Below are 21393 nucleotides of genomic sequence, written 5' to 3'. Positions count from 1 at the left end.
GCGTGGTCATTGTGGAAAATAGATAGCAAGATTAAAAAGTAAAAGAGAAATAAACACCCAAAGCTCCACCTCTCAGTAAAAATTTATATTTTGATGAATTTCCTATCAGATTTCTTCTCTATGGGGTGGGTGGGTTGGTTCATTTCTTGAGTTAACACAGTTGTGATCAAGCTATAAGTACAATTAAATTATGTGTATAATACTCATGTACTATACAGAGTAAGCGTTTTCTCAAAATCTCACGAGCAATATTTTTTTTTCAGCTATGTAATTCATAGCTATGAAACCTTGTTAACCTAGACCCTTCTTTTGGATCATCAGACTCTTTCCAAGTTTATTATGAGTGTGAAGAGTGACTGGAGTCTTGATCTCGGAGAGCATTTCTGCATGTAGGATTATTCTGTGATGATAGATCACCCTCACTGAGATGACTGGTTCAGGGACTGGGCATTTCAAAGGCATCTGAAATGCATTGTGAGGGTACTTGGCTAAAAGAAAGCACTGACTGAGGACGTATGTGTCCCACAGGTACCCGGAACCTTGCAGAGGGGGGATTTGAGCAGAAAGAGGTTGGAGTCGGAGCAGTTAGTTAAGTGGCATTTCTGACAATGACAGAACCTTGCCTGAATATGAGGTGCGTGCCTTTATGGGGATCATTAAGTTCAGCAGGAGCCAGAGCCAGCATGTAGGTGAAGGTGACATGTATAACTTAGAACTTCTGGAATTCTCCTCTTCTCTTACCCCAGTAGTTACTGCAATGTAACTATTCACTTAAATGTCGCTGTTCCTGTTTGGATTGAATCCTCTGAGCCCCCGATACAGGGCGTGAGCATTTTTGTGTATCTAATTATTGTTGAATTTTATTAGGAATGGGGGTCGAGGGAAAGAGGCCTGGGCAGTGGGGCTTTAGGCATGGGGCTTGGTGGGAACACAGAGGAGGGAGGGTTCAAACCTCCCAGCCCCATGAGGCAGAGCCAAGTGTGGGCTGAGGTTGAAGGCATAGGCTCTGGAGTCTGCTCTAAGTCACTGTTCAGGCTCCTCCACCAACTAGCCCACAACCTGGGGGCAAACTGCTCAAGCCCTCTCTGCTTCAGTTTGCTCAGGAGGCATGCCGAGAGGGGCATGTCTTCTAAGGAGCAACACTAAATGATACTTGTTAGGCCTATTTATGTAAGAGGGGCCATTTAAAGAAAAGGCAGAGAACAATAAAATCAAACTCAGAATAAATAGTGAACTCCTGACGTTGTTGAAATCACAGTGGTGTGGCCAGTGGAAAGTCCCTAGGAAGTATCAGCACAGGTGGTTGATGACAGCCCCATATCAGAGGCCCTTCGAGGTTATAGGGGTTTTTCTCCCGTTATTTCTTTTTTTTTTTTTTTTTGTCTTTTGTCTTTTTTTTTGTTGTTGTTGTTGTTGTTGCTATTTCTTGGGCCGCTCCCTCAGCATATGGAGGTTCCCAGGCTAGGGGTTGAATTGGAGCTGTAGCCACCGGCCTACACCAGAGCCACAGCAACGCAGGATCCGAGCCGTGTCTGCAACCTACACCACAGCTCACGGCAACGCCGGATCGTTAACCCACTGAGCAAGGGCAGGGATCGAACCCGCAACCTCATGGTTCCTAGTCGGATTCGTTAACCACTGAGCCACAATGGGAACTCCCCGTTATTTCTTAACAGTGGTGCTCTGCCCGTGACAGATGGAATCACTGGCTTGACCAATCCCCAGAGTTCATCCTGTGGAAAAATCCTTGGCCTGGGCTCCCAGGGCTGAAGGAAGGCATGTATCTCCAGCCCCACCTTCCTGAACTCTTCAGGGCCTGCAGGATGAAGCACCTGGAGGATGCCCAGGTGAACCCTGACCTGGCTGTTCTGCAATGCTGAGGCTGGACAAGTCCAGGGTGGGACCATGGAGTAGCTTCCCAGGGCTGCCTTCACTGATTACCACAAATTGTGTGGCTTATGTACGGGAGGAAAAATAATTTTTTCTCTACCCCTTTCGAGTTCTTAGGTGAATCCTGTTGTAAAGGATGAAGAAGAGAAAAACAGAAGTTTATGGGCATGTGTATCATGTATAACGATACATATATATGGGGTAAAAATGAGTACTCTAAGAGGTGGAGCTAGAATTCATGCTTAACCATGATCTTAATAGGGAAGAGGGGGGATGTCGGCCTCTTGGGAGAGAGTAACTGATTTTTAAGGAAGATAAATGGACTTTATGAAGAATGGGTAGGAGGTGTGATATCACAGCTTATCTAGGTGTGTGGTCTCTTTTCCTGAGGTGAGTTAATCTCCCCTGGTTGATGAAACTCTAGGGGAGGGCATTTATACAATTGAGTTGCTTTCGGAGGGTTTATCTTGAGGCAGATAAGGGGAGTTCAGAGAAAGCTTCCTCCCTGCATTTGCTGATTCTTATTTGCCTACAGCTCAAAAATCAGAATTATCTCAAAGCAGCATATTTTGTTGCCCTTCATTCACTACAGCAGAAATTTATTGTCTAACAGTTTTGGTGGTCCTAAGTCAAAATCAGGGTGTTGGCAGAGCCGTGTTCCCTAAGGCTCCAGGGAGAATGATTATTGACCTCTTTTCACTTCTGGTGGCTCCAAGCATTTTTGTCTGGTCTACCACACTCCACACGTAGATCTCTGTCTTCTGTGTCATCTCTTCTTATAAGACACTTCTCATTGGACCTAGGGCCTACCTATGTAATCCAGGATGACTGCATCGCAGTATCCTCAAAATCTAGATGTATATCTGCAGGTGTTTTCCAAATCAGGGCATATTCACAGGTTGCCTGGATGAAGTCATGGACATAGCTTTGGGTGGGGGTTGGGGGGGCACTATTCAACCTCTTCAGGCTAGGGATTGGGTGTGAGTTCTCTCTGAGAGGACCAAAGGGTCTGCCCTGACCTTCCCCTCTATACCCCAAAGTCATGGGCATTTGGGGCAGGGTGTCTCAGGCCTGACCTTCTGAGTCTAGCACCTCAGCTCCTTTCTAGAAGCTGGGAGATTGAGAAAGTTCCCATCAGAGCAGGCATTAGCCCAGGCATCAGTGCTCAGGACATCAGGATCGCCATCTCCTTGACACCCAGACTTTGGTGACCGGATAGCAGCTGCAGTTCACATGTGGCGTTGGTACAGTCCTGTTGGACATCTCTTGGCATCTCATGTAAGCAGGTGTAACGTGGTCAATCTTGATTGTAACCACAGTGGAATTTTTGTGATGAAGAGGAATGAATGGTTGTGCAAAAAAAAAAAAAAAAAAAAAGAAGAAGAACCTGTGTGGCACAAGAGAGAAATTTTGTGATTGTATAGATCCAATGCAGCTGAATTTGTTACCAGAAGTATCTGTTATATAAATAGGCCACCTGTGTGAATGTACATAGTAGAAATCAAACAAGAGAGTCTATAATTGGATACTGTGGAGGTCCGTTGTGGGTTTTCTTTCAGGGTTAACAGTCACGCTAAAGATAGTGTCTCCTGGCTTTAAAAACTACAGTTGATGGAGCAGTAATTAGCTGTGGGTTGGCTCTCCTTTCTGCTTTCTTCGGGTCAAAGTGCTGCTAAGTTATTTGGTAATAGCTGTTCTTCCTCTTCCTTCCCTGTCTATGTAGTTTTCCTTTTGCCACTGTCCTTTTTGTCCTCTTCTTGAGACTTTCCAGTGCTGTTGAAAATATTAACAGGATTGCCCTGTGATAGGTACTTGTTTCCAAAGGAGTTTCAAAGTGGTTCCATTGAAAAGTTGAGGTGGTTTTGAGAGATGGGTATCTTGAACCATATTCCCTTTTTGCCACGCATGGGAAAGGATGCCAGACTACTCCTTGGCTGTATTCCATGTGTGTCAACAGCCAGTTGGTTTCCAGTTCACCAAGGGCAGAATAATCTTGGGTAAACATGGCCGTTGGAATAAAGCAAATATTTGGTCTTGGCAGTTATAGTCTCTTGAGTGTCTGGCCCCCTTTGTGCTAGTGGATGAAAAAAGAGGAGCCACACTGGAGGACATGACATCAAATACCATATCTGGTCAAAGAATATTGGTAGAAATATATAAATACAGGTCTTGTAAAAGACAGGCTGAGTCTCCCTTCCTCCCTGTCTCTCTGAACAAGTCTGAATCTTCCTTGAGCCCTAAATTTTACTTGCTTAATTCTGGTCATCTCAACTTGAGTCCGTTGACATTTAGGCCAGATCATTCTTTGTTGTGTGGGGCTGTCCTATACATGGGACCATGTATAACAGTGTCCTTGGCCTCTAAGCATCAAATACTGGTAGCACCCCTCCCTAGTTACTTGTGGAAATTGAACATGTCTCCAAATAATGCTACATGTCCTCTGGGGGACAAAGTCACTCCTCTGGGGGACAAAGTCACACCATTGACTTTGCAAAGTGGTAGCACATAAGGTGTCCTAAGTTTGGTGATGGAAGGGTAAGCATGTGTGTGTGTGTGTGTGTGTGTGTGTGTGTGTAGGTAGGGTAGGGAGGAGTGGTGATTTGACCTTTTGACCTTGACTTTTAATATCTTGAGTGTCATCTCTCAATCCAGGTATTCTCAATTTGGTCACTATGTGGGTCTCACAGAAGTGAGGGCTATAGGCGATTATCAGAGCGACACTATCAGCTGTTAGCTTTCAGAGCAGACATTTGGTTCTTCCCTGGCTTGTTGCCGTTCCTCTGGTGGCTTTAAGATGGGGTGCCAGTCCCATGGAGGGTGCCTGACACTTGGCACCTTTCCCTTGCTTGATTCTTCAACTAGGCAGCAAAGCATGACAGGAGTCTATTGCTCATCACGCCTGTGAATCAGTCAAACTTGCCTCATGTCATCGTAGGGGAAGGTGCCAAACTCAGATGTCAAGGTGACACACTGTTGGGGCAGATGTAGTTCCTGGATCTTCTCAAGCATGACCACATGTGTATACAGCCAGCTAGTCTTGCTTCCTTAGAAATCTTTAAAGAAAAGCCTCAATTCCTTTGGAATTGTCGATCTACCTTTAAAGCCTTAGGCATTGGAATCATTTAAACACACTTGCAGAGTTTCAAGTTTGTTGCAGTACTGGCATCAAACTAACACAATTAGATTATGAGCAATGTTCTGTACCTTCATGTATTGTCTCTCATTTATTTATTTTTAATTTTTAATTGGAAATTGGAAACATCTGCCAAAGTGGAAAAACAGTATGAGCTCCCGGGTACCCATCACTCCACTTCAGTGATTATTAATACACAACCCATTTTGTTTCATTGAGAACTCCTCCTCCACTCACTTAATTAGTTTGAAATCAGTCCTCAGCATTGCATTTTGTCTGTATATATTTCAATATGTAACTCTTTTAGATTGGGCTTTTTTTTTCTTAAGCATAATTAGCATCTCTAAAAATTAGTGAACCAGTATCCCACCTCAAAACGCCTTTGATCAAATATCTGTTTCATTTAGTCGACATGCCTCTTAGGTCTCGTTGGTCTACTGGATGCTCCTCTTCCTCTAACCACGGTGTTCAAGGGCAGGACAGGTACTGGAAACCATCTTTCATTGTCTTGGTGTCTAGTGTGTTGCCATGTGGAGGTGGTGCTCCCAGTGCCTAATCTGGAAGTAACGTAACAGGTACCTGCCCTCTTCTAGGTATGTGAGTTCTTCCTTCCTTGTTCTCTGGCTTGACACAGGGCACAGTCATTTCCTCAAGAAAAACACTCAGCTGGCAGGTGCCCTGAGTTTCCTGGCAGCCTCTCGGCACACATCCGCGCTTAGGTGGGCTGCTGTCAGCCTCCACTCCTCTGTCCTTAAATGATGGCTTTTTAACCTGTTCTCTGTTGGACTTTTTAATGCCAGCATGTGCGGTAGCAGTCAGAGGTCTGGAAGTACTTAAAAATGGAGTATCTAGAAGACCAAGTATCCTGTGAGTGACAAAACAGCCCAGAATGCTGCTTTCCAACCTTTTGTTCCAGACTCCCTTGTGGCCTCAGGCTTTCCTTAGTCCCTTTTGCCCTGGTGGGCCTCCTTGGGGACCGGTTCCTTCTCCCACACACCCTGAGGTCTGGAGGAGGGATCTGATGCCCTGCTGCCACCTGCAGGTCCATCACCTCCTCCTGCTACGCCCCTCCTTGCCCAGAGGCTCCTCCCCCACAGTGTGCTGTCCCTGGTGCTCAATGCCAGGCTTCACCAAGGAGCTGACCCCTGCCTCTGGGCCTTCCCACCTCCCTAGGCTCCTCAAGGACTGGAAGCTGCAGGGCCCCTGCAGGTGTGCCTGTGACATCCCAGCTGACTCTTGATTGGCTCTCGGTCAAGGCCGTGCCTGCTCGTTTCCATATCCACAGCCTGAGGCAGGTGTTGGTTTTCCCAGAGGTAGAGCCCCTTTTGACAGTTGCTGTGTGCTCTCATGGCACCCCCACTCTCTGCCCTTTGACCTCACCAAAAGCTCCTCCTTTCCCTCTCACTCCTTTGGGCTCCTCTGCTGACACTGTCTCCTTGACTTGGGTGCCCAATGCCCTTGTCCTGAGCCTTGGAGAATGAAGGCTGCATGGCTTCCTCTGGGACCCCACTAGAGACTGACCATGCACACTGGCATCCATGGCCTCTGCTCAGCCTCTTCCCCCATGATGTCCTTTCCCCGCCCCTGGTTCATACTTGCCTAGGTTCTCGCCTCACTGTACCTTCTGCCTGCACCCACTTTTCATAGAGAACACCCATCCCATCCTGTGTGGAAAGCAGAGGTCCCTAAAGTGCCACCTTTCCCGCTCTCTCCCTGCCAGTGTCCAGTGCGAGGGGCACTCTGGGATGGAAAAATCTCCCTCTCCCTGTCTCCCCAGGACCTCCTTTTTCCAGGTGTCTTTCCTCCTCCCTTGGGCCGTGGTTTCTCCTTGCCTTCAGTCTACAACTTGTCCAAATCCCTGAATTCTTTAGCATCAAAACACACCCTTCCTGTAACCCTGAGGGATATGTGTTATTACCCCTTAATACAGATGAGAACACTGAGGCTGCGAGGGGAACCAGCTACCCAGGCATGAACAGCTGGTGACAGCTGGGAGTGTTGATGCCTGACTCCTTGCCCAGCTCTTGACCTTGGGTCACAGGCACCGGGAAGGATGCAGCGGTCTTAGGAGCCTCTCTATGGGCTGGTGCAGGGCTAAGGAAGCAGTTTTGAGACCAGATGTAATTGAAGCGACTGCCAGTGCGAATCATTTGATGCTTAATCTGCTTAGCTCTTTGCTCCTTGGTATTTTGGGTACCATCTGTCTTGCTGTCTTGATTGTGAATTCTTCAGGGGCTGCCTCTTCATTTTTCTGTCCCTCAGAACACTTTGTATATGGTTGGTGTTTACTCAGGGGCTCTTTACTCACCTAGAAATTTTTAGCTTTTAGCTTCAACCTAGAAGGCTTTTTAAAAACACCAGTACTTGATTTTCTTGTGTATTTAATGAACACTGACATTTTTGTTTAGTTGACACATAATCATTCCTCACATGAACTTCAATTTGTTGTTTGTTTATTTATTTATTTATTTATTGCTTTTTAGGACCGAACCCATGGCGTATGGAAGTTCCCAGGCTAGGGGTCAAATTGAAGCTGTAGCTGCCAGCCTACACCACAGCCACAGCAATATGGGATCCGAACTGCATCTGCAACCTATACCGCAGCTCACAGCAGTGCTGAATCCTTAATGTACTGAGCGAGGTCAGGGATAGAACCCACATCCTTGTGGATACTAGTCAGGTTCGTTTCCACTGTGCCACAATAGGAACTCCAGCTTGTGTGTAATTGAATATTCAGTCAGGACTCATCACTTGTGTATTATATCACAATGTGGTTTATAATCCATGGCATTTTATAATTGAGGACATATGTCTTGTAATTGAGGAAATACGGTGTTGTAATTACAGGGGTAAAATGATTATAGACCCTAATCCTAGCTATGCGGTGGAAATACTTCTGCTTTACTCGCCCTCTCCTAAGTGGTGATTTTTCCTCCTAAAAATGTAGTTTTAGCCCCCCCTTTTCCTTTGATTATTTTCTGCTTCCCAACTCCTACAAATGTAGAATTAAATGATGAGAAAAATGGAGGATTCCAGTGAGCTGGTTTAGTGTTTCTGAAAAGAATCATCGTAGTGTAATTTATACTTTGTTTTGGGCTGACCTACTTTTGTATGTCAATAAAAAATACCATAAAAGTGAAATATTTGAAAAAAGACATGCAATATATAAGCACTTTTATTTTTATTACATTCAACCAATGTAAATAGTTTGTCAGATTGCTATGAAAGTTTCCAAATGTTTACTCTCAATTTCTGTACTTGGGCTATTGCAGACTAGTCACTAACTACTTATGGGCAGACCACCCTGGGGATAGCACTGGGCTAGACAATGGAGGTTTACTTAATTCATCGATTTCCATGCAATTTTTTTTGACCAAACTTACTTGATTTCTAATGATCCCAAGGAAACACAGCTGGGAAGCACCTTAAAGTCTGGTGATGTTCAGAGGTCAGGTGGAATATTTGTTTGACTTTCCTTTAAAAAAAAAAAATCAGTGTTCAATCCTCAGTTTAATCAGATGTTTATTGTTTCATCCATTGGAAACCAAAAGGAGGCAGATAAGTGGCTTTCCTCTTGGTTTACAGAGAATGCCCAGCCCTCCTTTGTCTTGTAGTAGTAACATGGGTTTGAATATTTTCTCAGCTGTGTAGAGTGAAATTCTAATACTCAAGGTCATAACAGCCAAAAGAAATGTTATATTCTGATTGTGAGATAAAAAAAATAGGGGTTGGAAATTGCTTTTTAAATAGCACAGCATTTAAATGTTTTGACTCTCAGTCTGATGGGGTCTGTCTGGTGATTACGTGATATTTTATGCTCAAGGTAGCTGTGATTGTCTTACTGGAACACTTAAATTAAATATTTAAATCTTAATGGGAATTGGCAGGAACCATTAGGGGAAGTGTACAAAATAATTTGAAAGAGAAGTCCAAGTGAATTAATTTTAGTTCTAGGGTTGTATTCGAGTAACATCAGTTATAAGTGAGTTGATAAGAGATAAATAGGTTTATTTATGCTGTTGTGAAAAAGAGTTAGACCCTAGAGAAGTACTGTGCTAGAGATATGAGACAAATGTGTAATTTTATTTAATTGAAAAAATTTTGGCCAGGAGTTCCCATTGTGGCACAGCGAATCCGACTAGGAACCATGAGGTTGCAGGTTTGATCCCTGGCCTGCTCAGTGGATTAAGGATCCTGCGTTGCCGTGAACTGTGGTGTAGGTCGCAGACACGTCTCGGATCTGGCCTTGCTGTGGCTCTGGCGTAGACTGGCAGCTACAACTCTGAATAGACCCCTAGCCTGGGAAATTCCATATCCTGTGGGTGCGGCCCCAAAAGGACGAAAGACAAAACAAAAAAAAAAAAATTTTTTTTTTTGGCCACCCCCTAGGTATGTTGAAGTACCCAGGCCAGGGCTCAAACCCACGCCACAGCAGCAATCCGAGCCACTGCAGTGATATCACTGGATCCTTAAACCTGGCACACCACAAGAGAACTCTGAGACAAGTACAATTTTAAATTTACAAGTAGCCGCATTAAAAAACGTGAAATTAATTTTAACATTTTATTTCACTCAGCACATGCAAAATGTTAAAATTTCAAAATATAATAGAAAGTTGGTTAATGATGTATTTTATATTCTTTTTGTATTAAGTCTTCAAAAATTGGTGACCTTTACGCTTATTGCCTGTCTGGACTTGAATTAGCTACAGGTGGATCGTACAGATAGAATCAAGGTCTGAGGTGAGGTGGAGAAGTAGCACAGTTACATGAGGAATTTTGTATTTGAGTTAGGATTTGGTCCATAGTCATTTAAGTGATTTCACAGTTACCTTAGAGGGGACAGCAATGCACCCTCTAAGGAGTCCTCCCCTCCCCAAAGGCCTCTGGACATCTGCACCAGTGATTTTCAGCAGGTCATTTCTGTGGGCAGGCTGCTTCATCTTATCCAAGGGCACGGAGGGATCGAGAGAATTTCTTGTACTTGTTCCACAAGGGCAGAGACCAGGGGAGAGAGTCAAGCAGGACACTGTTTTGTATTTTTTGTTTTTTATTTGAGATCAAAGGAAAAAACCAATAATAGAATGATTTTTTTTTTCTTTTTTAAATAAAAGGGTCATATTGTAGGAAAGTTGTTCCTGGAGAAGACTTTGCTATTTGAATACTATCTACGTACTGATTTTATTTTATTTTATTTTATTTTATTTATTTATTTATTTTTTTGTCTTTTTGTCTCTTTTTGTTGTTGTTGTTGTTGTTGTTGTTGTTGCTATTTCTTGGGCCGCTCCCTCAGCATATGGAGGTTCCCAGGCTAGGGGTTGAATCGGAGCTGTAGCCACCGGCCTACGCCAGAGCCACAGCAACGCGGGATCCGAGCCGCCTCTGCAACCTACACCACAGCTCACGGCAACGCCGGATCGTTAACCCACTGAGCAAGGGCAGGGATCGAACCCGCAACCTAATGGTTCCTAGTCGGATTCGTTAACCACTGTGCTACGACGGGAACTCCTGATTTTATTTTTGACAAGGAACAAGGAGAGGCACCTTTACTCTGGGTAGTGACAGGAAACATAGAAAAGGGGGGTAGGCACTCCTGGTTGTGTCCATGCAGGTGAGCTGGGAGCATCTGAGCCTTCATGTCCTGATTTCCTATTTGGCAACAGAGGTCTCGGGGCCGGGGGTGTGGCGGTGTCCTGCCTATAGTCATCCAGACAGCTCCTGTGCTGCCAGGAATCAAACACAGGCCTGCTGGGTCTGTCTTGGGTCATCTGTGTCTTGATGTATGCTTGGGAACAAAGAGAATGAGAGGCCTACAACTGTATTGGGTAAGCATAGGGTTTTAATTTTTTTTTTGTAATGGTATACAGCTTTATTAAGCATTTTTCTGATTTGAAAATACTAGTTTTATAAAACAGTATATTGAAATGGTATGATAGCTGGTACTGCTTCAAAATGGTCTCCCAGGAGGAAGATTCACACAAGGAGGTAAGAGGTCTGGACAAAATGTGACTGTGAATTGATAAGTGTTGAAGCGGAGTGATGAGTATTTGGGGGTTCATTATTCTCTTTATTATCTGAGTTTTGTAGTAGAAAGCTTTAGGTATTAAGATGGTGCATGAGGTTGTAAAGAAAAGCTCTGAAATTCCATTGCCTGAAAATGACTGCTATTAGCTTGAAAACATCACTTGAAAACCATCTCCTGGAAATTCCATCATGTGAAAGTGTCTTGAAGGAATACAGGAAAGGCTTGAGTCTTGATCTTGCTCGTATGGAGATTTTATTCTTGTTCCAGAGCCCAGTGATCACACATGCAGAGAAGAAAAAAGTCAATATGTGTTATAGGCAATGTTTTACCCTTGGCCTTTATGCTTATGTGGTCCTTAGGTTGACTTGTGATGGAGGTTCTCCTGCCTGTCTCCAGAGGGAGGTGAGCCTTGCAGGACCCACCTTGCCCATGTGCATTCAGTGTGAGTGTAAGGGAACAAGGATGCCACTGTCCATGAGTGACTCAGTGCCAGTCTCTATGCCCGGCTATTGAGGGTACTGTATCAGCTGGAGTTGGAGAACCTTGAGGAACCAGTATTAGAAGAAATACAATATGATATCATGAATTCCCAAATTATGCAGAGAAACCCACCCAGACCCATGCAAACAGGAGAGTAGGTAAACCGTGTGGGAAGGAAGGCTGCCTGGGAAAGGGGGACCTGGAACGACAGTTCAGTGACAGGAAGGAGGACACATATGAATGAGGAGAATTGATTTATTTTCAAAATGTTCTAAGAGGAGGAGGCAGTTGTGGTGACAAAAGAACTGTTTGTTGTGGAGTATTTTGGTTTTGAATGCAGTGTATGTAAATGAATCTGTAGAGAGGAATCCTTGACCAGTTGAGCAAAGATAGGAGGGATTTAGCCTTTTACAAAATGTGTTAGGTGGCAATTCATGAAAACCAGATTGCATGTAGTAAGACATATTAGAACAGCAAAATTGCTCTTGAAAGATGAATTTTGAGGGCTTCAATAGCTACTAATCAGAGCCAAGTGATGACAGGTTCTTGTTGATAAGAAAAAAAATAAATGTCCCTGATTTCCACATTACGTAGCTAATTTATTCTTGATTAGCAAAACCATCCTCCCAAAGGGCCCCATGTTCTTGTTGGTAACACCTAGTTTAAGTTGTCCAGAGGCTGATGAAATCCCACTATGCACCTTGATTCTTCTTGTTGCTTTTATGGTGTCCTGTTGGCCAGTGGCACCTGGGTATCCAGGCTTTGAGGGCTGGAGGAGTGAGCCATTATGCATGTTTATAGGAGTTCAATATGTTTCCTATATAGGAAGCCCACTCCTTCTGGTGGCAGCCCTGGGCTGTTCCATTGTAGTTGATGGGTGTTTCACTCGCACAGAACATTAGATGGTTTACCTCCTGAGGAGGTAGGTGTCTTTGCTCTATGTTCTTCATTTGAAGTATTTCAGGATAGAAGTTCTTGAGGAGCTAGTAGAGAGGAGTAGCCCTCAAATTAAAGGCTGAGGTGGCAGTGAGAATAAATTTGGGGGATGATACTTTTCGTAGGGTCACATCTAGCAGGTAGGAGCTCTGCATGGGAGCTCCTGTTAACCTTACTACTCTGCCATGTGCAAGTGATATCCAGCTGGCCGTTGGACCCCAGTCCCCCATCACCACTTACACAGACCAGCCCACCTTGTCTCACTATAAACCTCTCACCAGACTCTGCCATAGGAGTTTGCCTGGCTTCCGTGCCTGGCAGCCAGCTATGGCACCACCTCATCTTTTTTATTTCTATTTGCACAGACCTTATATTTTTAGAGTGTTTTTATGTTCACAGCAAAACTGGGCCGCAAATAACCACAGTTCCCACATACCCACTGTCCACGCACAGGCACAGCCTCCCCCGTTATCAGCATCCTTCACAAAGGGCACATTTGTTACAACTGATGAACCTCCATTGACAGATCATAATCATTTAGGATCGTACTGTGTGTTGGATTCACTCTTGGTGTTGGACATTCTTAGGGCTTTGACAAATGTATGACAATGTGTGTCTACCATTGCTGTGTAACAGAATAGTTTCACTGTCCTCAAAATCCTCTGTGCTCTGCCAGTTCATCCCTCCCTCCCCCACAACTTCTGGCAAGCACTGATCTTTTTACTATCTCCATAGTTTGGCCTTTTCTAGAATGTTATTTGGTTGGAATCGTGCAGTACGCAACCTTTTCAGATTGGCTTTTCACTTATAAGACTGTTTCCTCGATATCTTTCCATGGCCGGAGAGCTCATTTCTTTGTAGTGCCGAACAGCATTCCACGGTATGAATGAACTGTCTTGCTTGCTTGGCTGCAGCCTCTCACCTCACCCTCTTATAAGAAATGCTCGGATAGTTGACGAACCATACCTGCCTCTCTGTGTGCCTCAGGTTGCGCTGTTGGTTCCTATGTGACTCTGTGTTTTGCCACATGGTCCAAGGTTGGAGTGAGCCCAACAGATGTCCTTTAGGGGTTAGGATGGGGAATTGCTTCTCACTGTACCATTGTCTAAGCGTTAAACCTTTGTTTGCTTTTGTAATGGGAAAAACAAGCATAGTCATGAAATAGTGTAGTTCCCTGATGGACAACAGGCCAGACGGGAGAGAAGCTTACTTAATGACAGTAGGTTTGTGGCAGGAGAGTGAGTCATCAGCCGGTTACTGGGACTGAAAGAGGAAAGGTGGGAGGGGAGCTTTAGCTGGGACCTTGACCTTGAAGAACAGAAGGAGGCTCATAGAATGAGGCAGCCCCTTCTGTTCAGTGTGGGTATGCATGTACACACATGCACATGCCCCATGCTGATCCTGTGCTAGACCCCAGCCTCCTAAAGCCCCCTCCTGTCACTCCTGGTGTATCAGAGTTATTGATCATACAAGATATATTTGTTAATTCTTCAGATATGTACTGAGCGCTTCATGGGTGTTAGGAACTGTGCTCCGAGCTGAGGCGAGAACTCTGGGGGGAACCATGGCTTTTGCCCTCTGGGAGCAAGTTCCATGTGGAATATAGACTCTGAAATAGACTATTTCAACTTAATAGGGTAAATGCAGAAACAAAGGTGTGGCCCATTGAGGTCTCCTCGGAGTAGGTGGAACTGGATGGACCATCAGGGGAACAGAGGTATGGGGAGGCCGTTTTAGGCATAGAAGATGAGAGGTCAAAGGGCCTTGCAGGAGGAGCCGCCCAGATGGTGCAGGGTTCAAGGAAGAGTGTGAACTTGGTGGTGCTGGGTGCTCATTCCAGGATAGGCGAGGTGGGGGTTGGGGAGTGGGGTGAGGAGGAGAGCCCCAGGATATTCTTACAGCCTGGTAGCTAAGGACAAACTCTGTGGCTGTCCTGGATGGTTTGTTCTGGTCTAGAGGGGAGCTGGCAGGCAGGTGGGCTAGGCAGGGCTGCTGCAGTGGACGAGGCTGTAGCCCACTGGGAAGTTGGGAATTGCCAAATAGGAATATCCTGGCCTTTGACAGCTTTGTAGGAGGAGTGGGGATAGGAAGGGTCCAGTCAGTTTAACTTTCTGAATGATCAAGGAAGAACTAAAACACCATTTTCCTGCTTCTCTTCCCCTTGAGGAAAAGACAACACAGTTGTTAATTTTTTTAAATGCATTGTCCTAGTTTAGTGAATTGAGTGTAGCAAAAACATTTGAGTTTTTATTTGTTCCTTCAAAGGTATTCCAACATCTCAGGGTTATTTTATACATAATGCATAGAATACTGAAATTATAGGGCATTTCTTGGTATCTGAACTCCATGCTCAGTTGCCCTTTTCAGGGAATTGGTGATAAAAGTTCTTTTTGGCCTAGTGGCTGCTTTCTAAAACATGAATATGATTCTTTTTTGTTTCCCAAAGGAAACTCTTCATAGTTGTGATTAATTGAAATTCTTAGTCATTTGCATGTTGGTTAATTGGGCTTTTATTGGGGGAAAAAATGGCTGTCGTTTTTTGGGAGTGTGTGGGAAGGAGAGTTGCAAAGCATCAGAAATTATGCTTTTCATGGGAATGAAATGGGCAAAACAAACTTTTTTGAGAAGAAAGAAACTTAAAATTTATTTTAAAGCATTTCAGTGTCATTTTAACATTAAACTGTAGCATGTATATTTTGGTCAATTCCTAGAATGAGTTAATGATTCACTTGTATAAACTTATTTATTTGTTACTTTATTCATATAGTCAAATATTTGTGGGCATCCTTGGACTTGCACTGTTGAAAGTCTGGGGGAGTAGCCATGTACCAGGGTAGACACCCTTGTTCTTCGGAAGCTTACATTCTAGCTACCCATATTACTAATTTAGTTTTGTCTGTATTTTTACATAAAGACATGTAAATAGATGAGAAGGGGAATGGTGAATTACAGAGCAACAGAGAATTCATGGCATCTCTCAAGTTGTCCAGTTGTGAAAAGCATATAAAGACTGAAGAAGGAGTTCCCATTCTGGCTCAGCAGAAACGAGACAGACTAGTGTGCATGAGGATGCAGGTTCAATCCTTGGCCTCGCTCATGGGTTAATAAGGGTCCAGCTTTGCCCTGAGCTGTGATATATAGATTGCAGATGCATATATATTGAGAATCTTTTTTTACATGTAACATCTCTTTCTAGTTTGCTGGAATATTGCTTTTAGAGGTATAGGGAGGGATTTCTAGAGCCTTTCTTTCTGCCTGCAAAGGGCAGGGTCATTTCTCATCTTTGAAGACCTTGGGCATCAGTGCTCGGAACTTGGCTTCACTGAGTTTCCTTTGACCCAAGGACCTGTGAAAAGAGAATTGGGCATTTTTCCTTAGGGTCAGATACCTTCTGACATAGTAGAGCTGTGAAAAGAGAATTGGGCATTTTTCCTTAGGGTCAGATACCTTCTGACATAGTAGAGCTGAGCTCTAATCATTGGGTTGTGCTTTCAATGAAAATGTTCTCAAGGTTTCAATTAAAAGAAATTTTTGGCAAGTGCTAAAAGTTGGAAGTTGGAAGAATTTTGTTTTCACAATTTTTCCTCTTTTCTCTCTTTGGCTCTTTCTGTCTCTCTTTTACGGCTACTGAAAAATTGCTTGGTTTCTTTCTTCCGGGATTTTCTTTTTTAGCAATTGGTCATAAATGTGTCAAATGTTAGTGATAACTTCAATCTAAGAATAGTATATTCTGCTCATCTTCAGCTAAATCTAGTGGATGTCCTGCTGCCTTGCCTGGTCTTACCTTATAAAAAGTACTTTTGTTAACTTTGGGCTGCCAGAATACTTGGGGTGGTGCCCATGTGGCCATCTGTGGATTTTTATGTTCATGCAGTTGGTACCAGGGCAAAGCTTGAGTGTGGTGTTACACTGTTGCCCATCTTTTAGTGAAATGTTAAGACAGATGTGTTCTTGGCTGCTTGGGGTCTGACCACATAGTGAGATTTCAGCCATTTGCTTTGCAGATCCTTCATGGCTCGAGACCCCCTTGCCTCCCCAACTTAGCCTTGTGATACTATGGGGATTATGCCAAGTGAAAGGTGGAAAACAAAGAGTCCATAAGACTCTTGTGTTGAAAAAGTGACTTGTATGGTCTCAATTAGATTACTTAATAGGTGTTTTGCTTCTTTATTGCTGTTCAGGTGATACGGTAAGAGTCATACCATTCACTAAACGCTTTCTGGGCTCTAGGTACTGTATTGGGGAATGTCACCTTTATAGTCTCATTTCATTTCTTAATCTGAAATGTCAGAGTATGACTTTCTCTGCTCTGATGATGAGTTACCTGGGCCTTCCTTCCAAGGAAGTAGGATGTGGTTTGGGATGCAAAACAGTTCATTTTAGCCAGCATTTTTTGCTGCTTTTTGGTCACATCTATGTTTGCCTCTCAAAATACTCCAGAAAAGGTAGCACGTGGGAGCTGCCACGTGACTTCTCATCTGATCTAGAGAAGGCCACATTAAGGCAACATCTTAAAGTAGTAGGCTCCTGGTAGCTTTAACGTAAGTTTCTGTTGAATTGAAAGGGATTACTCATTATTCATTATTCAAATAAACATTTACCAGGAGTGGATCAAGAAGATGTGGTACATATACATAATGGAATATTACTCAGCCATTAAAAGGAACGAAATACTGGCATTTTTAGCAACATGGATGGACCTAGAAATTATCACGCTAAGTGAAGTCAGTCAGACAATGAGACACCAACATCAAATGCTTTCACTGACATGTGGAATCTCAAAAAAGGACAGACTGAACTTCTTTGCAGAACAGATGCTGACTCACAGACTTTGAAAAACTTATGGTCTCCAGAGGAGACATTTTGGGGGGTGGGGGGATGCGCTGGGGTTGTGGGATGGAAATCATGTGAAATTGGATTGTGATGATCATTGTAAAAGTATAAAAGTAATAATTTCATTGAGTAATAAAAAAACGCTAAAAAAATAAAATAAGCACTTACCTACATTGAAGTAGGTAAACATCTTATGTAGAGACATGTTTTATCCCAGAATTCTCTAGGGACCTTGCTCTGATCAGGCAGCCATGAGTGTTTACCACTGGGAAGTTTCCAGCACAGCTCCCACTAAGCTGGAGTTCAAGCAAGACTATGTTTACTCTTGAGAATTGGCTGATGGCTGTAAATAGAGTATTGCCTTTAATCCTCATAATGGCCCCTTTCCTGGATATTATTACAGGGGAGGAAATTGAGACACAGGGAGGTGAAGGTACACGGAGGCCAAATGACTAATAAATGATGGGCCTGGATCAACCACTTTGCTTTAAACCACTGTGTTATGGCCTCCCCCCAAATACATTGTTTAACCTTCGTAACTCTTAATGCATCTCAGCTTCAAATGGGGACTTGCTTGGCTCCCCATCCATTCATTTAGAAAGATGTCCCTGCCCTGAGCAGGAGTCCAAACAGAGAGGCCAACAGTTGGCAGTGGGTGGCCTGGGGATTTGTCTGGGTTATGCTCTGGAGGCGCAGATACGTATTTAAGTCTTTGAAACATCTTTGAAATTGGATGGTGGATCTTGGCCTTTGCCTACCTTCTAGGGAAATTTGTGTGGGGAGGAGAGGCCTTCAGGAGATGAAGGTGGATTAATTGGATTTGTACTTGACATCCAGCACACCTGGAAAGGGATTTGTGTATCTGTGGCCTATTAGCCAGGTTGACAATTATGGTATTATGAGGATTTGTGTATTATATGGAACTTCTGAACTTTTAAAAATAGGGCAGTGAGAAGAATAAATTTGTTTGCTGGAGATAAGTTGAACATAATGGGCCTATTAGGGGAATACATTTCTGTATTTCACAGTCTAAGTAGAAATAAAAGCTTTTCATCTATAAATATAATTCAATAAAAATAAATCTGTGAAGTGGTTAAAACATGATAATGGAGATTATTTTAACCATAGAAATGGCCCATGTGGGCAAATTAGTCCCCCGACCCCGCCTTTTTTTTTTTTTTTTTTTTTTTTTTTTTTTTTTTTAAGGGCTGTACCCATGGCATATGGAGGCTCCCAGGTTCCCAGGCTAGGGGTCAAATCAGAGTTGCAGCTGCTGGCCTGCACCACAGCCGCAGCCATAGCCACAGCAATACGGGATCTGAGCTGCATCTGCGACCTACATTACAGCTCACCGCAACACTGGATCCTTAACCCACTGAGCGAGGCCAGGGATTGAACCTACATCCTCATGGATGCTAGTCACATTTCATTGCCACTGAGCCATGATGGGAACCCTCAAGTCCCCTTTGTTTTTGTTATTCAAATAGCCTTTTCAACAATTCTCATAGTCAGGAATGAACACCCCTGTATCTTGATGTAGTGTTTTTGCCTTTATTATACCTGCTTTGAGCTGATGTTTCAGTTACCTCGGCCATAGGTCATAAATATATGACATTGCCTATGATAAATCTTCAGGTGACTGTAAGATTTACTGCTCTTTTTCCAGATGGGATGGGGTGATTGATAAGGTAGAAAATAAAAGCACTGTATTACATGGAATTCCTTTGTTCACAAGTAACAAGCTCACTTGAGTTAGCTTAAACTAAAAAAAGAGAGAGAGATTTATAATAAGATACAAGTATACTAGGAACTAAAGGCAAGGATGAAGTGACCCTCAGGAATGAACAGGAACCAGCGAGGAGGAAGGGAACTCTCTAATCAGTGTTCACAACACGCACACGGTGACACAAATGTCACTAGAGGAGGAGAGAAGGCGACAGAAGGAAAGTAGCAGTCTATGCAGTGTATCACTTTACACTCAAGCAAGAGATTAAAAAATTTTGCTCCATTGCATTTTTCAGAAAAATAATTTGTGCACATTATATGAAATTCAAAGAGTAAGAAAAGCAGAAATTCTTTAAATTTTAAATTTCTTTTTCCTTTCTTTCTTTTGTGTGTGTGTGTGTGTGTGTGTGTGTGTGTGTGTGTGTGTGTGTGTGTGTGTGTGTCTTTTTAGGGCCACACCCGCAGCATATGATGGTTCCCAGGCTAGGGAATGAATCAGAGCTATGGCTCCCGGCCTACGCCAGAGCCACAGCAATGCCAGATCTGAGCCGTTTCTTTGTCCTACACCACAGCTCACGGCAACGCCGGATCCTTCACCCACTGAGCAAGGGCAGGGATCAAACCTGCATCCTCATGGATGCTAGTCAGATTCGTTTCTGCTAAGCCATGACAGGAACTCCTAGATTCGTTTCTGCTAAGCCATGACAGGAACTCCTAAGTTTCTGATGTCCAGGGACAACCATAACTATTTTAACAAGCTTTCCTCTGGACATGTATAAGGATATTCAGGAACACACAGGTGTACACACAGAAATGGAATCATGCTGTGCATGGTCATTTACCTGTTCTTCACCCAGAAGTGTATCGTGGATCTTTTCCTATCGATAAATGTCAAAAAATACATGTTTACCTAACATCTCTTATTTGTGAAACTTTAGAATGTTTACTGCCTATATCCCCCCCATGATTATAAACAGTGCTATGTATTTAGATCTTTGTGCTTTCACAATAATATACTTGGAGCAGATTCTTGGGGGAAGGATTGCTGGATCAAAGTGTGTGCCACTTCACATGCTGACATAATTGCCTAAGTTGCTACATCACGAGCCATGTCCTTACAAGGGCTACTGTCAGTCTGGAACATCATTGCCAATCTGACAGGTGAAAAATAAGATCTCAGTTTTCTAAAGTTGGGTTTTTCTATTGTTAGGTTTGTTACTATGCTATTTCTTTTTTTAAAGTTTTATTGGAGTCTAGTTGATTTGCAAGGTTGTGATACTTTCTGCTGTATATCAAAGTAACTCAGTCATACATATACATATATCCATTCTTTCTCAGATTCTTTTCCCACATGGATTATCATAGACTATTGGGTAGAGTTCTCTGTGCTGTACAGCAGGTTCCCCATTGGCAATCATTCCGTACACCTCAGTGTGCATACTATTTCTTCTCATGGAAAATTTATTAATGTGCTTTGTCTGTTTTGAGGGGGAGTATTAATTTCCTCACTGACTTTTAAGACATTTCCGCATAAGGATAGCAGACTTTCATATATCTCTTGTATAAATATTTTAGCTAGTTTCTTATTTTATCTTCGTTGACCAAAGTATCTAGGTTTATTTGTTCTTTGCTTTTATTTTTGATTTGTTTTTGCTCTTTGCATATTTGAGATTTTAAAAAATGTTGCCAGCCAAATGTCTCAGTCCTTGAATTTCAGATTTTGATGTCAAGGTTAAAAAGATCTTTTCTATCCCTGTATTGTGACACTATTCATCTGTATATTCTTCAAGTACTTGTTTGATTATATTTTGTGGTTTTTTTTTTTTCCTCTTTAAGTTGATTAGATTGCATGTCCTTGGCCAGTTTCATATGAATACTTATTTCTCTAGCTGCCTGTTTATTCTGTTCCACTGGTTCATTCGTACATTCTCATTCAGACTGTTGTTTAATTGTGGCTGGCCCATTTGGTTTGTTTCTACAATTGATCATGCTGTTTCTCTGCTTCAAATTGGGCTTGCCTGGATAAAGTGCTAAATGGTCAATTTTCAGTGCCTCAGAGACCTGTGAGAGAGATGAGAGCAGTTAAAGCAAGACGGGACCACTTCACAAGCATGTTACAGGAACTGAGGAGGAAAAAAACCAAGAACAAGACAAGAGCTCACAAATGCTGACCGAAAAGAATCAGAGTTCAGTGTCTGTGACTTTGTTTTATATATTGGTGGGGGCAGGGAGGAGGATGCGTATACTTGACCTTTGTTTAAATTCAGAGCCATTAAGCATTCCTATAACAGGGGTGAAAAATAATGTGTTTTGCTTCTTTGCCAACTGTAACATAATTTTCATCTTCGAAATAAGTGTCTTGGGACCACAAA

The 21393-nt window shown here is 43.1% G+C and overlaps 1 protein-coding gene across 24 annotated transcripts in view; it reads left to right on the top strand.

Annotated features, from left to right (window-relative positions):
- The window catches only part of TLN2 (talin 2), a 471505-nt gene that overhangs the window by 182875 nt on the left and 267237 nt on the right, over nt 1-21393 (top strand). Inside the window, exon 1 of one of the 24 annotated variants that reach the window (XM_084967259.1) lies at nt 21071-21207. The exons of the other annotated variants lie outside the window; for them this stretch is intronic. The gene's annotated coding sequence lies outside the window, so the exon portion shown is untranslated. Of the gene's footprint in view, nt 1-21070; nt 21208-21393 lie in introns of those variants that run through there. 24 annotated transcript variants of the gene reach the window in all.

This window comes from Sus scrofa, chromosome 1 (genome assembly GCF_054392235.1).
Source record: "Sus scrofa isolate SSC_HxYL_T2T_F1_AM1 chromosome 1, Sscrofa_HxYL_maternal_Yorkshire_Landrace_v2.0, whole genome shotgun sequence".
NCBI classification, from domain to species: Eukaryota; Metazoa; Chordata; class Mammalia; order Artiodactyla; family Suidae; genus Sus; species Sus scrofa.
The sequence above is the reverse complement of the archived record's forward strand: the minus strand, read 5'-3'. Positions and strand labels throughout refer to the sequence as shown.